We start from the raw sequence: 16,019 nt of genomic DNA on the forward strand, positions 1-16,019 counted from the left end.
AAAATAGTTGTCACTCAACTTTCCCAAGAACCTGACAGACAGGAGGACTGAGGGATTTCTGCTCTTGCAGGAAGTTTTTGGAAGCTGCAGAAACTTTATTTATATTCCCCCCAGATAAAGTCTCCGCCCCCAGGAGGGGGTCCCGCGCTGTGAGTGGGTGGGACAGTGTGGGAGGGGGAGTGCGCTCTGGGCGGTGCGTTACGGTAATGAGTGCGCCTGTGTCGGTGATTACGGTGAGGCAGTTTGTTGTGACTCGGAGCCGCGGCTGCAGGAGACTCCGGAGAAAACGGATGAGCAGCCGGGACGGAGAGCAGTGACTGCGGAGCGGAGGAGCCCACAGGTACGGGGCAGGGGGGTGCCAGGACTGGGGACCCCCGTATATAAGTAACTGAGGGGGGCAACAGGTCAGAGGCGGCGGGGTGTGTGCACTTGGGGGGGGATGTACCAGGACTGGGGACCCCCATATAGAAGTGACTGGGGGGGGGGTGACGGGTACGGGGCAGGGTTGTGCACCTGGGGGATGTGCCAGGACTGGGGACCCCCATGTGTATAAGGGACTGTGGAGCTGAGGGGGCAACAGGTCAGAGGCGGCGGGGTGTGTGCACTTGAGGGGATGTACCAGGACTGGGGGGATGTAGATATATATATATATATATATATATATATATATATATATATATATATATATATATATATATATATATATATATATATATATATATATTTGTGACTACCGGACCCCACGTCTGTTCCTTGCAGCCCCCCTATCTCTGTGGAGGGGACTGCTCGGCACCCCTTTTCCTTCATGTAGCTCGTGCTTCTCCCACTCTTCTGTGTAACTATTGCACCCCTCTTTATGTGGGCAGAGGTAACTCTCCTGTGCCCCTCCTTTTGTGGCTGGGGTCCCCCTCTATAACATGCACCTCTGCATGTGTGCAGTGCTCTAATTTGCTGCACCCCACTTTTGGATATAGCTGGGTGCAGGTCCCTCTTTATTGCACCCCATTAGCTGTGTACATAATTGGATATCGCTCTCCTATACTTACTGTGGAGATTCTGCACCCCTCTATTTGCCTGTTTTCTGCTCACCTTGTGTAAGATACACCTTCCCATTGTAACTGTGTGGGCTCTGCACCCCTCTGTCTTATAATGGGTGTAGTGACCTCGTCATGAAAGTACCACTGCTATGAACCCCCCCCCCTTGCGTGTTCTGCTTCCCCCCCCTTGGTGTTCCGTGTCCCCCTTACCCCTTTGCATGTAGCAGTTTACTTTATCCCCTATACAGATTGTCAGCAGAGCTGTTTACAAGGATCTGCTCCTGCGCTCCCACTTATATACCTGCTGCTCTCATTGTGGGTGCTGCACCCCTTTTTTTGTGGTTGCTTACAGCAGATCGCAGCCAGCTATGTCTGACACCTTACTATGATCACACCTGAGTGCAGGTATTGGGCATCATTCCTGTAACTCATTAGTGCAGATCTGTACTTCACCCCCTAATTGTGTTCTCCACCCATTTCCCAGACCCCTCTATACCCCAGGGCTTGGTGCCCCTTGTGTCTGTTACTGTTGGCTGTTTGGGCAGTCCATTGCTGCTGTTTTGTGACTATAGCCACTCACCTCCTGTACCCAGTGTATATGTGCAGCTGCATATTATCGCCTTATCTTGTAGCGCAGGGGTGATGAGACATCTGTGACTGTAGTATAGTGAATCTTTTCTTGGGGGGGGGGGGGCTGTGGCAGCTGCATCCCTTTTTATTTCTTGCTATTTCTGCTGAAACCTCTTTTCTCCCTTTTTGGGGTCATGGCATCTACATTTCCCTTTTATCTGCACTCCTTTTCATCTCTCGCCTGCCTATGGCAGATGCACCCCCTTTTTCCTTTTTTTTTCTGAGGGGGGGGGGTGTAGCAGCTACTACATCCCCCCCCCCTCACAAAAGGAAGGGAGTGTATCTGCACCCCTTTTTGTTTTGTTTTTTTGTTTTTTTTTTGGGGGAGGGGGGGGTTGTGGCTGTATCCATTTCTCCATCTGACTGAGGCTGCACCCCCTTATTTCTCTGGCTATAAAGGTTTGCCCCATCTATTTCTCTCCCCCTGGCTATGTCAGCTGCACCCCTTCTTTGTGTGTGTGTGTGTGTGTGTGTAGCAGCTGCACCCCCTTTTCTTTTTGTGTATGTGGATAGGGAGATGTAGTAGCTGCACCCCCTTCTTTTTTTGGGGGGAGTGGGGGGGATGATGTAGCTGCACCCCATTCTCTTTCTGACAGAGGCTGCGCCCCCTTATCTCTCTGGCTATGGATGTTTGCCCCGTCTTCCTCTCCCCCTGGCTGTGGCAGCTGCACCCCTTTCTCTTTTTGTGTATGTGCGGAGGGGGATGTAGTAGATGCACCCCCTTCTCTTTTTTTCGTATTTATGGAGGGAATACTGCACCCCATTCTCTTTCTGACTGCAGCTGCGCCCCCTTATCTCTCTGGCTATGGATGTTTGCCCCGTCTTCCTCTCCCCTGGCTGTGGACAGCTGGCTGCTTCACTTTTCTCACCCCCATCCCTGGCCGGCTGCTCCTCCTGTCTCTTTTGTTTTTTCGTCCTTCCCTTCAGACCCCCCAATATAAGTTGACAGTTTCTTTGATGCTACAAGACCCTGCATTTACATGATTGTGTTACTGGCTTTGTAGCCTCTGTAGATCTAATGGCTGAGACGTTACAGTCCCCATAGGAGACGCTTTGGAATATGATTATGATGTAATCTAATCATGGGTAATTATGGCAATTCATTATGGGATGCGCGCGTCCTACTCGCATTACAGGTACAGTCTACCTAACGGTCTCCATAGCAGAGCCAAATATTGGCTGAAAATGTTGCTTTCCCCTTTAAGATGTGATCAGCTGGAGCATGCTGCTGCCAGTATCTGTTATTCTAGGGGTTTGTGGATGTAGCAGAGCTGAATCTGTCACTGTCTGAGGCTGCATTATGTGTTCATCTATGCAGACCCACAGCTAACACTATTCCTCCCAGCTCTGCTACATCTGACTGTTATTGTAAAGTGGTTAACCCAGTTTTGCAAACATCTGTCAGGGTTAAGTCCCCGTCCACCGAGCTTCTATAGGTCCATGTTAGGCTACTTTCACACATCAGTTTTTTGCCATCAGGTTCAATCCGGAAAAAAACGGGTAAAACGGATCCGGTACCGCATCCGTTTTTTCCTCATAGACTTGCATTGTTACCGGATTGTACCGGATGGCTTTGCGTTGCATCCGTTTTTTTTCCGGATGCGGCAAAATTAGTTAAAGCCGCGGCCGGAGGCAACGTAGCTTGCAACGTTTTTTTGTCCGGCAAAAAAAACGCATCGCGCCGGATCCGGCGCGATACGGCGTGTTTTACGATAGAAGCCTATGGACGCCGGATCCGGCGTAATGCGGTAAAAAACGGATGCGGCCGCCGGATCCGTTTTTCTAAACTGAGCATGCTCCAATGTAATTAACAAAACGGATCCAGCCAAAAAACGGACGAAAAGGATGCAAAAACGGATGCAAACCGTATCCACCGGATCCGTTTTTTAACGGATCCGGCATAACGGATCCGTTAAAAAACGGATCCGATGGATACTGTTTTCACTTTTTTTTCAGGATCCGTTGGATCAGGAAAAAAAAGGACTGTGCCTGAATACAGAAAACTGATGTGTGAAAGTAGCCTAAGTCCCAGTAATTACATCTATAGACAAGTGACTGTTCCCAACCTCTAACCTCGTCTTTTCAGACCTACAGGACCCCTCAGTGTGACCTACAGGACCCCTCAGTGTGGGAAAGGCTCTCGCTCCTGATTCTGTGTGACTATCAGTACAGATCTGCTCGGGAACCCCAGGGCTTATCCAAATACCCTTCATTTTTGGAGCTTTTTTTCTGATCCTTCATCATTATGGCTCTGGGGGGTTTCAGTATTTTGAATGTTGCCCATTGCTTTTGTTTATTAAATGATCTCTAGCACTTGTAAATATTTACTAAACTAAAATGTATCTATTTATCGGATATCCTTTTTATGTCTGATTTCTCTAGCCGCCCTTTGGGGAGGGAAATGCTGAGGAGCAACTAAAAGTTATCTTTAATGAATAGTTAATGCTATGGATTTATCACTGCATAGCTGGAATTATCAGGACTATGAGAAAGCTGGGTGACAACCAATAGCACTGTCTATATTATAATAATTAATAATTTATTCATTTATATAACGCTATTAATTCCACAGCGCTTTTCATACATTGGCAACACTGTCCCCATTGGGGCTCATAATCTATATTCCCTATCAGTATGTCTTTTGGAGTGTGGGAGGAAACCGGAGAACCCGGAGGAAACCCACGCAAACACTGGGAGAACATACAAACTCCTTGCAGATGGTGTCCTTGGTGGGATTTGAACCCAGGACCCCAGCGCTGCAAGACTTCAGTGCTAACCACTGAGCCACCACAAGACTGCAGTGCTAACCACTGAGCCACCACAAGACTGCAGTGCTAACCACTGAGCCATCATACAGTGCTAACCACTGAGCCTCCGTGCCACCCTATGACAACACCCAACTCCTTCAGATTCCTGTGTGGATAGTTAGTGCCATATTGAATTTGATACTTTTTTTTGCACATCTATAAGCAAAGTGACAACCAATATCGCCCCGAGGGGATATCACCCAGCTTTTCCAGATTCCTGAATTACAAGACTGACCAAATGGGGAGCTATACAGCACACGGCATATGTACTATTTTGGGGTTTAAAGACTATTGCCCAAATCAGACCTGAAAAAACTAAATATAAAACTCATAAATCTTTTTTTTTTTTTTTTTTTTCTTTACTTCTTCTTAAAGGAGCAGTGCATAGTGTTTGTGGATTCTTTGTCCCCTTGTTTCTTCTCCAGGAGCAGATCCTCCCTATATTTGATTTTGGTTTGCATAATCCGTTTCAATACCCCGTCGCCTTGGGACTTTGGAGGAGTCTGGCGCCACATTATCATCAGTTTTGCATATGAAGATCCCTTTGTTTTCCCTATTGTTCAGAATTCTACATTTTAAAGTGACAGCTGTCAAAAGAGCAGGGGACGCTTCCAGTGCACAAATAACGGGGTTGCATGTGTAGCTACAAGAAAGCGCTCTGCTGCACTGGATATGATCAGGTCATGGTGTTTACAGATAGTGACAGCAAGCAGGAAAATGGCTTCATAATGAATTAATAACATCAAGTAAATTCTTGCATCCCCTGCTGCAGTCCTGGGGCTGTTCTAGTTGCAGTCTTCAAGTGTAATCTAATTTTATGGTGGCAGCAGGTGGCTAAGAGACCCCCTGCGATGTCTGCTGGATGCCCGCCCCTTCCTTAGTGTATCAGCTCTTTTGCAGCCCACCATCACATAGGGGATACCTAACCCCCGAGGGGTCTAAATCTTCCTCTGCACACAATACTTTTGATACAATATTACATTTGCACTTTTTTTTTTGTCTTTTATCCTGTTTTTGATTTGCAACCAATTTCTTCATTTACTTTGCCCGTTTTTTAACTAGAGTGTACCGCAGATTTGCTTCATGTGCATGCGCCTGCACTTTTTGGCACAAATTTAGTGACATTTTGGCTGCTTTCACACATCCGGTTTTTGCAGTGCGGCTCAATCCGGCTCAAAAACCTATGCAACGGATGCGGCGAAAAAAATGGATCCATTGCATAAGTTTTTTCCACGCAGCCCGTCCGTTTTTTGATGGATGCGGCTTGATACTGAGCATGCGCAGTGCAAAAAAACGCATCCGGCGGCCGGATGTGGTTTTTACCGCAGGACGCCGCATCCGGCGTCCATAGGCTTGCATTGTAAATCGCCCCGGATCTGGCACGATGCGTTTTTTTTTCGCCGCACAAACAAAACGTGCCAGGCTACGTTCCATCCGGCCGCCGCATGGGCTAAATATGCCGCATCCGGCAAAAAAATGGACGCAATGCAAGGCCATGAGGCACAATTCAGCGCTAATGCAAGTCTATGCGGGGAAAAATGCAACCGGCGGCAAAAAGAAACGTTGCGTTTTTTTCTGCAAAGCGCCGTATTGTGCCGCTCAGCAAAAACCGGATGCGTGAAAGCAGCCTTAGCAGAATGTGAGTTTTTTTTATTTTTTGTTTTGTGCAAAAGTTAGAAAAAGGACTTTTTTGTTTTTGCATGAGGTTAAAGAGAATGTCACCAGGTTTTTGCTCTCCATGAGACACTGTGCACCTACATGTGTGAACGGCGTCCTATACAAGCCATTTGTGTGCAATTTTAATACTAATACTTTGGGAGGATGCGTTTATTCGGCTGTTGCTCACAAGCATGAATAAGGCAACATTCCGTATTTATGAAAACACTAGATGGTAACCAATGAGTGAAGCCTTGGCTTGTAATCTGTATATGCCCATCTGAATACGGTAATGCGTTCCTTTTCTGTGTTGGGACCCACTCAATTGAGAGGAGGGTGGGATCCTCTATGAATAGGAGGGTTCGGTACCATTGTTATAGTCCCAATACATGAAACCCAGTCACCTGATCTTTAGGCGGTTCCATTGGGTAGGTGACTTGGGGTCCTGTATCCATTTGTTTGGCGTTTGTGTGTATATGTGGGATGTGTTTTGTTCTATGTGCCTGACACACTTCCCTGGCCCATTTGAGCTTGGAGGCCTAGAGGATATCTTGTCTTTCTTTTTAGATTTGCGTTTTTATTAAGTGACTTCTGTCATTTTTTAGGTATTGTATTGTATTGTATTGTATTGCGCCTGCGCAGGACCTCAATGCCAGGGATTGTGTATGACATAGGACATGTCATGCACCCAGACTTCAGAAGAAAGAAGACCAAGATGGTCGAAAGAGGAGGCGCCGGACCCTTAGAACAGAGACACCCATCTGATTGTTGTGCACCGGAGTGACCTTCACCGGGACTATTATAAAGTGTTTTATGTTGTACACAGCGGCCTGGGCTCTTATATACACCATTCTAACATGCTGCATATAAGAGCCCATTGGTGGCGACTGCAGCTTATAGGCCCCAAATCTGGTGACCGGTTCACTTTAAGGATTTTGCTGCATCCTGTGAGGGCATTTGATCCTGTGGCCTGGGCAAGTAAACATTGTTGCTGTGAATTTTCCCCATGTGAGAGCAACATGATGTAGAGAAAGAGACCTTGATTCCAGCGATGTGTCACTTACTGAGCTGTTTGCTGTCATTTTGATAAAATCCATGTTTTCTCTGCTGCAGATCTAGCAGTTATACAGTGCCCATAAATATGCTGGACTACTTGGCAGCACACAAAGTAGTCCGGTAATGATAATCTCCTGCTGATTAAACGGTGATATTTTTATCAAAAGTACACTAAGCAGCTCAGTAAGGGACACATCGCTGGAATCAGGATCTCTACCCCTGTGTTATTGGGCTTTCCGATTAGGTGGCAAAAACCTACTGTCATATTCCCTTTAACTGCGGGTGCCCTTTTTTTTTTTTTTTTTTTTTTTTTGAAGATTTGGGGGGGGGGGGAAGTCAATGCCACAAGCAAAGAAAGATGAATTTGGTTCATAATTGTAGTTTTACGCTAGATGAATTTTGGGTGGGGGAGACGCAGACCCTTTACACTCTTTGAGCGACACTATTGAATAGCTTCGTGCCTTCTTAGGCGCTGCAGCAGAATTGATTATGGCATTTTCCTGGGCTCGGTTTCTTTGCTACATATTTAAAATCCTAAAAATCCAGGTATCATATTGGCTCTAGTCAAAAATGCTTGACCAACTGAGCTCTGCTGCATCCGCACCTGTTGCATAATGGCGGAGAGAAGCCGTCTGCTGACCACACACTCTCTATCGCTCCAGCACGGCCATATCTTAGTCTTTCCTGGATTGGATGAGTTGAGTTTGTGAATGTGATGAGGATCAGCTGCCATCCTCGCTGTATGAGTATTTATGGTATCCTTGTGGTACGTGAAAGGGTTAACAGCGAGCCGAGTGCCAGGTGCAGAATAATATCGCCCCACGCTCTTATTGAACGCTTTCAGCGCCACAACTTCCGCTGCTAGCGAGAAGAGCAGCGAGGCGCAGACCTCTTCTAGACGCCCGTCTTCTGCAGGCAAGGGGCTAAAGGAGAGGGTAAGTGAGGAGCCACGGGCACGGGGTACAGCTAGCCACAGACTGGACACGGAGGCATAAGGCTGCTTTCACACATCCGGTTTTTCCTGTGCGGCACAATTCGGCTCTTTGCAGGAAAAACGCAACCGTTTTTTGTTTTTTTTTGCCGCCAGTTGCGTTTTTTCCGCATAGACTTTCATTAGTGCCGGATTGTGCCGCATGGCCTTGCGTTCGGTCCAGTTTTTGCCGGATGCGGCATATTTAGCCGATGCGGCGGCCGGATGGAACGTTGCCTGGCACGTTTTTTTTGTCCGGCAAAAAAAAATGTATCGCGCCGCATCCAGCATTTTTCCAATAAATGCCTATGGATGCGGCAAAAACCGCATCCGGCCGCCGCATGCAGTTTTTGCACTGCGCATGCTCAGTAGCATGCCGCAACCGGCAAAAAAACGAACGGGCTGCATGTAAAAACGTATGCAAAGGATGCGTTTTTTTCGCCGCATCCGTTGCATAGGTTTTAGAGCCGGATTTAGCCGCACTGCAAAAACCGGATGTGTGAAAGCAGCCTAAGACCTCAGACTGGGGGTGGAATATTGATAAGACGGGAGGTTGAGTTGCAAGTTATCTGTGGCACAACCTTTGGGTCAAAAGGGGGAAAAAGGGTAAAGGAAAGCTGAGGTTGGGAGTTCAAACTGGGAATGGATGGCTATAGGGATGAGCGAGCGTGCACTCAACTCAATCGAGTGTCCGAATTTAAAAATGCTTGAGTTTCCCATTGACTTCCATTATACTTGAGTGGTGTCTGAGCACCCCCGATGCTGAATCGAGTGGCGAGCACAGGCGCCAGGGCTGTATTTTGCCTTCGTGCTGCCCTAGGCACTTTAAGTGGTCGCGCCCCTTAGTGACAACGTAACACTGAGTTTTCGCACACGACATCTGTTTAAGGCAGATCTACTCTGTAAAACACTTTAAAAAGTATCAATGAGAAACGAAGGGCACTAACCCCCCCCCCCCCAATGGGGTCACCACGGGCACATCAAAACATCACTTATATACTGTGACTGTCACACTGCCCCTAATATACTACACACTGCCCTCCCTTATAAATTATACCCACCACACCTTCCTCAATTATGAAATTTGATCTGGACACTGTCCTCACATCATGCTGCCCCCTACTCACAATGTCCCATGCATGCTGCCCCCTCCTCACAGTGTCCCATGCATGCTGCCCCCTCCTCAGTGTCCCATGCATGCTGCCCCCTCCTCAGTGTCCCATGCATGCTGCCCCCTCCTCACAGTGTCCCATGCATGCTGCCCCCTCCTCACAGTGTCCCATGCATGCTGCCCCCTCCTCACAGTGTCCCATGCATGCTGCCCCTTCCTCAGTGTCCCATGCATGCTGCCCCCTCCTCACAATGTCCCATGCATGCTGCCCCCTCCTCACAATGTCCCATGCATGCTGCCCCCTCCTCACAATGTCCCATGCATGCTGCCCCCTCCTCACAATGTCCCATGCATGCTGCCCCCTCCTCACAGTGTCCCATGCATGCTGCCCCCTCCTCACAGTGTCCCATGCATGCTGCCCCCTCCTCACAGTGTCCCATGCATGCTGCCCCCTCCTCACAGTGTCCCATGCATGCTGCCCCCTCCTCACAGTGTCCCATGCATGCTGCCCCCTCCTCACAGTGTCCCATGCATGCTGCCCCCTCCTCACAGTGTCCCATGCATGCTGCCCCCTCCTCACAGTGTCCCATGCATGCTGCCCCCTCCTCACAGTGTCCCATGCATGCTGCCCCCTCCTCACAGTGTCCCATGCATGCTGCCCCCTCCTCACAGTGTCCCATGCATGCTGCCCCCTCCTCACAATGTCCCATGCATGCTGCTCCCTCCTCACAATGTCCCATGCATGCTGCTCCCTCCTCACAATGTCCCATGCATGCTGCCCCCTCCTCACAATGTCCCATGCATGCTGCCCCCTCCTCACAATGTCCCATGCATGCTGCCCCCTCCTCACAATGTCCCATGCATGCTGCTCCCTCCTCACAATGTCCCATGCATGCTGCCCCCTCCTCACAATGTCCCATGCATGCTGCCCCCTCCTCACAATGTCCCATGCATGCTGCCCCCTCCTCACAATGTCCCATGCATGCTGCCCCCTCCTCACAATGTCCCATGCATGCTGCCCCCTCCTCACAATGTCCCATGCATGCTGCCCCCTCCTCACAATGTCCCATGCATGCTGCCCCCTCCTCACAATGTCCCATGCATGCTGCCCCCTCCTCACAATGTCCCATGCATGCTGCCCCCTCCTCACAATGTCCCATGCATGCTGCCCCCTCCTCACAATGTCCCATGCATGCTGCCCCTCTCCATGAGCTCCTAATGCTGCCTTCCTCTTTTTCATAATGACACCTCCATGCTGCCTCATTCATCATACTAAGACCACCACACTAACGCTTATGCTGAGACACCCCTCCCACACACACACTACCCCACTCTTGATATTGACTCCCCTACATTGCTCCACTCTATACTGAGCCCACACATGCTGCCCCTTATCCATAATGAGCTCCCAATGCTGCCCCCCTCTCATTCTGAGTCCTTACACTCCCCCGCCATCGATTTTGTCATTGCACTATCCCTCAACCCTTGTCACCTGTCTCTAGGATTGGCCCCTCTCTCCCATTCCCCCAGCAGCAGCCGCTCTCCCCCCGCCTTCACCAGCAGCCTCTCCCCCAGCATCAGCCTCTCTGCCCCCAGCATCAGCCTCCCTCCTCCCAGCCTCCCTCAGCATCAGCCTCCCTCCTCCCAGCCTCCCTCAGCATCAGCCTCCCTCCTCCCAGCCTCCCCCAGCATCAGCCTCCCTCCTCCCAGCCTCCCCCAGCATCAGCCTCTCTCCTCCCAGCCTCCCCCTCTCTCCTCCCAGACTCCCTCAGCATCAGCCTCTCTCCCCCAGCTTCCCCCAGCATCAGCCTCTCTCCCCCAGCTTCCCCCAGCATCAGCCTCTCTCCCCCAGCTTCCCCCAGCATCAGCCTCTCTCCCCCAGCACCAGCCTCTCTCCCCCAGCACCAGCCTCTCTCCCCCAGCACCAGCCTCTCTCCCCCAGCACCAGCCTCTCTCCCCCAGCACCAGCCTCTCTCCCCCAGCACCAGCCTCTCTCCCCCAGCACCAGCCTCTCTCCCCCAGCACCAGCCTCTCTCCCCCAGCACCAGCCTCTCTCCCCCAGCATCAGCCTCTCTCCCCCCAGCCTCCCCCAGTATCAGCTTCTCTCCTCCTACCCCATACGCAGATCTCCAGTCTGCATTAGAGACACCCCCACGCTCCTTATGAATCTTCAGCTCTGCGAGCACTTACCTGCTCCAGGGCCCGCCGTCATCTTCCTGGCTCACGTGAGTATCCTCTTCTGACACCGGCTTCCATCGCGGCGTCCTCTGCGGCGTCCTGCTGTGAGCTCTGCATGTGAAATCCACACAGCATTGGACGCAGCACAGAGGAAGGAGCTGATTGGCGCGCCTGTGACCCCGGAAGTGCAGGCGCTGGCAGTTCCGGGGTCAATCAGCTCTCTGTGCCCGGCCGCCGCAGATTGTCTGCATTCGCGTCTTAATTGACGCGGATACAAATAAATAAAGGTGCGCCTCTCCCCCTCCAAAAATACAGCGGATTTAATGAATGTGTAAAAAAAAAAAAAAAATTATTTTTTTTTTTTACTGCTAGAAGGGTGCCGCCCCATGCATCCTGCCGCCCTAGGCACGGGACCACGGGTGCCTAATGGTAAATACGGCCCTGTCAGGCGCACATCACTAATGGCTAACATTGGGTGGTAATCCGTGAGAACTTTCAAAAGGAGCCCTGACCCTTGAAGGAAAAACCTGAGAGAGTGAGCTACAGGTGGGTTTTGGAGAATGAGAACCTTTTGGAAACTGGAAATACTGTATGTTCATTGGCGCTAAGGGAGATATGAAGGCGCCGCTAGAAGACCAGTAAAAAAAAGCCCTGGGACTTGTAAAGACCTGGAGTAACCGGTGAATGAGAATGCTGCGGCAAGAAGAAAACCGAGGGAACTGAGAGTCTTCACCAAAAACTGGTAAAGGGAGTGTGACGGGGTCCTTCTCCCATATCACACAATCAACAGAGCGAGAGATGAGTGAGCAATCCAAGAATATTTATTCCAAGCAAATCAAATGGTCAATAAGATAATCCACCATACAGAGGGTAAAATAGTCCAGAAACACGAATATAGTCCAGTAAGCGATAAATATCCAGGCCGCACCTTAAGCCCAGAGGATCAATCTTCGTCCTTATCTCTTCAAGTTCGCAAACAGACTGCTTCTCTCTTCTCCTGCGCAGCCAGACTGACCAATTCTTCAGGTAAGCAGAGAGTTTAGGTGGATCCCAGGCCCCCTCCCCCGACTTAGGAGCAAAAGCCTGGCAGGGGAGGGATTAAACCTGCAAATGGGACAATGTACACACAAGGAATACAGAATGGACAGTGAACCATGCCTAAAATACAAACCTACACAACATGATATACAATCCCCCATATTCCACCATCACAGGGAGAATGTCCAGCCACTCGTGAAGAAATCGCTGTTTCCGGGACTACTGTGGATTACTGTTAGGAAAGAAGCCATGGACACCTGGATACTGGGCGTCTTTAAAGTGTACCTTCTTTAACGCACATCCCATAGAAAAGCATACTGTCCTCCTCTGCAATAACAATAACTGCTTTTGGTGCACATACCAGTCTAATAGGTGCTGGAACTATCCAAGCTCTCATCCTCTGTCACTTGTTATCCGCTCTTTTGCATATGCAAAACTTCTGAATCCACCTGTGGGACATGGGGAGACATTGGGCAAAGTTGCAATTGTTCCTTTTGGTACGAAGCAGTTAGTTATTGTTATCTTGTAAAAACGAGTAACTTTACAGTCTACATCATTAAAAATCATCTCCGTTCTCAAGAACATAGGAATTTATTGTAGAGTTAACTTCTTGTTGCCTAGGTTACTTCCCACCGCTGCTGACTCAGAGGTGGCCTTTTTAATAGGCAAGGAGCACATGCATACTAGTCCTTGCTTCAGAGGTTGCAAGTTCTGCTGTGCAGATGGGCGATCACTGTATCCGGCCGGCATTGTTACCCCTGTGCTCCTCCAATGCTGCAGGGGCAATGTGGTTACTGCTTGCAGCAGAAGGGGAGTGCAGCTCAGGAGCACACTGTCTGGCAAGCAGGGGTGCGAGGCGCTCCTGAAGAACAGTCATGAGACAGCGCCTTTAAGGCTACTTTCACACTTGCATTGAACGTCTTCCGTTGCATTTCGTTGTGTGACGGATGTAACAGATGCGTTGCATATAGTGGCACAACGGATGCTACGGATCATACAAAATAACGCAATCCGTTATAGCTTTTTTTTTTTTTTCTTGACTACACATCTGGGCATGCGCAGTTGTGTAAAGACGGTTGTGTTAACGGAATCTGTGAAATGATGGATTCTAACGGAATCCGCCACCATAGGTGTCCATTTTAAAAACGGACGCCGACGGAATCCTGCAGGTTGCGGGTTTTTTTTACATTCCGCCAAGCGCAGAAAAACTCTACACGCAGCGTTCCATCCACCAGGCGAATGCAACACAGGGTCGGCTGACGGATGCAATGCAAGGCTATCCGTAGCTAATAGAAGTCTGAGGAATAAAACGGATTCCTGAAACGCTTACCGTAATTCCTCAAGGCGGCGGATAGAAACGGATGCCGTTCAACGTAAGTGTGAAAGCAGCCTAAGGCTAGACTTTCACAAGTGAACCCTAGTGACCTGGGAACGTTAGTGTTCAGGGGCAGGCATCTGCTGTGATTTCTGCTCCTCACATTTGCTACATGTGACACTTCTGCAGAGTTCCAGAATCCGGTTGTAAATGGATCAGTGGTAGTGCAAATGTATCATTAATCATCCCTGCGCCTCATGCACATCCCTCCGGGCACCGCACCCCGGAGATCGGTATCGCACCCTCTGAAGGAACGCCCGCTCATCATCTGCAAATCTTATTCTTGCTTTACAGATATCTGAAGCCCCTGATATCTGTGCAGGAAGTTTGCTGATACTTTACACCAGGGGATTCATTAATTATGGCACTTGCCACATTTGCGCCATTATTTTGTGACTCTTTGCTCTGTGCCGCTGCTTTTTGCCAACTTTTTGAAAGGTGTGTTTGGCTCAGTGTTGTAACGTCCCACGGTCTGACTAATTTACTGTCATTTGTACAATGTATCTGTAAGCGATCACACTAAGCACTTTGCCTTCATGGTGCACATTTATTTTGATGCTTTCAATTCTTTAATAAATTGGGTTCCTTTTTTGCGCCAGCTTTCTTGATATTAAGGCTACCATACAAAAGGTAAATATTTGTTCTCATTAATAATTTACCCCCAAAGATATGGGGATTTATGCTTTAGGGCAAATTTTTATGGACTTTATCAGAGGGTGTTGCTCACAGGAGCCTCTGGGGCGGGGCTCTCTGGGGCGGGGCTCTCTGGGGCGGGGCTCTCTGGGGCGGGGCTCTCGAGGGGGGCCTCTGGGGCGGGGCTCTCGAGGGGGGCCTCTGGGGCGGGGCTCTCTGGAGCCTCTGGGGCGGGGCTCTCGGGGGGGCCTCTGGGGGGCATGGCTCTCGGAGCCTCTGGGGCGGGGCTTTAGGCTGCTTTTCAAAATCTTCCAGTGAACCATGCTACTTTGATTAAAAAACAAATAAGAATTAACACTAAAAAATGGCCGTATCTTTGGAACCATTTAAAGGATTAAAAACAAACCACTGAATAATCAGGCGAGCAGAATGCGAAAAATAAGGGCAAAATCTGACCACTTTACTCCTGGTGACTCCTGAATGCAGAACCTGCTTGGCTATATAATGGTAGGAAATGTATTTCTGCACGTAATGACCATCTTGCCATTCAGGATCCAGGGAAAGATGGATATTTATTGCTTTTGAGCACTTTCAAAACCTCAATAATGGCTGCCCCTGGATTTCCTAATGGACCTTACTAGTGAAGCCGTTCAAGCACTTAGTTTTACAGATTTGGGGCCCCGGACTTTTAATGCTGTTAGGCCATAATTGCAGCTCTGGTGGTGTGTGCAGCTCCTCTATGGGATGCATTACTGTTAGTGGTTGCTCTTGATGAGGCTTTGCAGCCTCTGCTTTCCTGACCTGTCATATATATTGCTTATTACAGCTTTCAAGAGGATTATTTGTCACTTCTTGAAAGCCAAAACAAAACCTGTAAGTAATTAAAGGAGTCTCAAACACGGAGGAACGTCAATATCCGGCGCTTCGATTACCATCTGCAGTGCTAATTACCTATACCGTCTACTGTTATTTTGTTCCCCCCCCCCCCACCACATAATTTTTCAGTTTTGTGCTGATTTACTCCACTCACATCTAAAGCTGCATACAGACTTGTGCTGGATTCCTTTGGAAACGGACTGCAGGGTAATCACTTTGCTGTCAGGCGTTGGACTAAACTGCTGCTCTCTTGATGCACCGCTGAATTATGAATGCAGCTCTGGATGTGATTTGTAATCACCATATAAAAAGATACATTGTTACCCTTTAAATGCAGATTCATAGTATGTTGTTACTTTGTGTTCAAAGTGTAGTAATGTGCACGTCCACCTAATCACACATGCTCGATCACGCTCCCCTGGCCAGGTCTCTGTGATCCTCTGTGATCTACAGGGCAGCCAATGGAAATGTCTGCCTGCTTCTCATTGAAGTATAGCAGCTGAGAAGTGCTCATTCTGCAGCTGGAGGAAGCAGGGACCATATTGTCAGCTGCCAGAGGGAGAAGGAGACTTCTTTTTGTGCAACGCTTTGCAGAAAGGAGCAAAAATAAACTGAAAATATATTTAGAAATAATGCTAGAATGCCTGGAAAG

The 16,019-nt window shown here is 49.0% G+C and overlaps 1 protein-coding gene across 1 annotated transcript in view; it reads left to right on the forward strand.

Annotated features, from left to right (window-relative positions):
• Nucleotides 1-203: 203 nt before the first annotated feature.
• Nucleotides 204-16,019, forward strand: part of TP53I11 (tumor protein p53 inducible protein 11) — a 57,216-nt gene continuing 41,400 nt past the window's right edge. Inside the window, exon 1 of the mRNA XM_075325338.1 lies at nt 204-340. The gene's annotated coding sequence lies outside the window, so the exon portion shown is untranslated. The remainder of the gene's footprint in view (nt 341-16,019) is intronic.

This window comes from Anomaloglossus baeobatrachus, chromosome 10 (genome assembly GCF_048569485.1).
Source record: "Anomaloglossus baeobatrachus isolate aAnoBae1 chromosome 10, aAnoBae1.hap1, whole genome shotgun sequence".
NCBI classification, from domain to species: Eukaryota; Metazoa; Chordata; class Amphibia; order Anura; family Aromobatidae; genus Anomaloglossus; species Anomaloglossus baeobatrachus.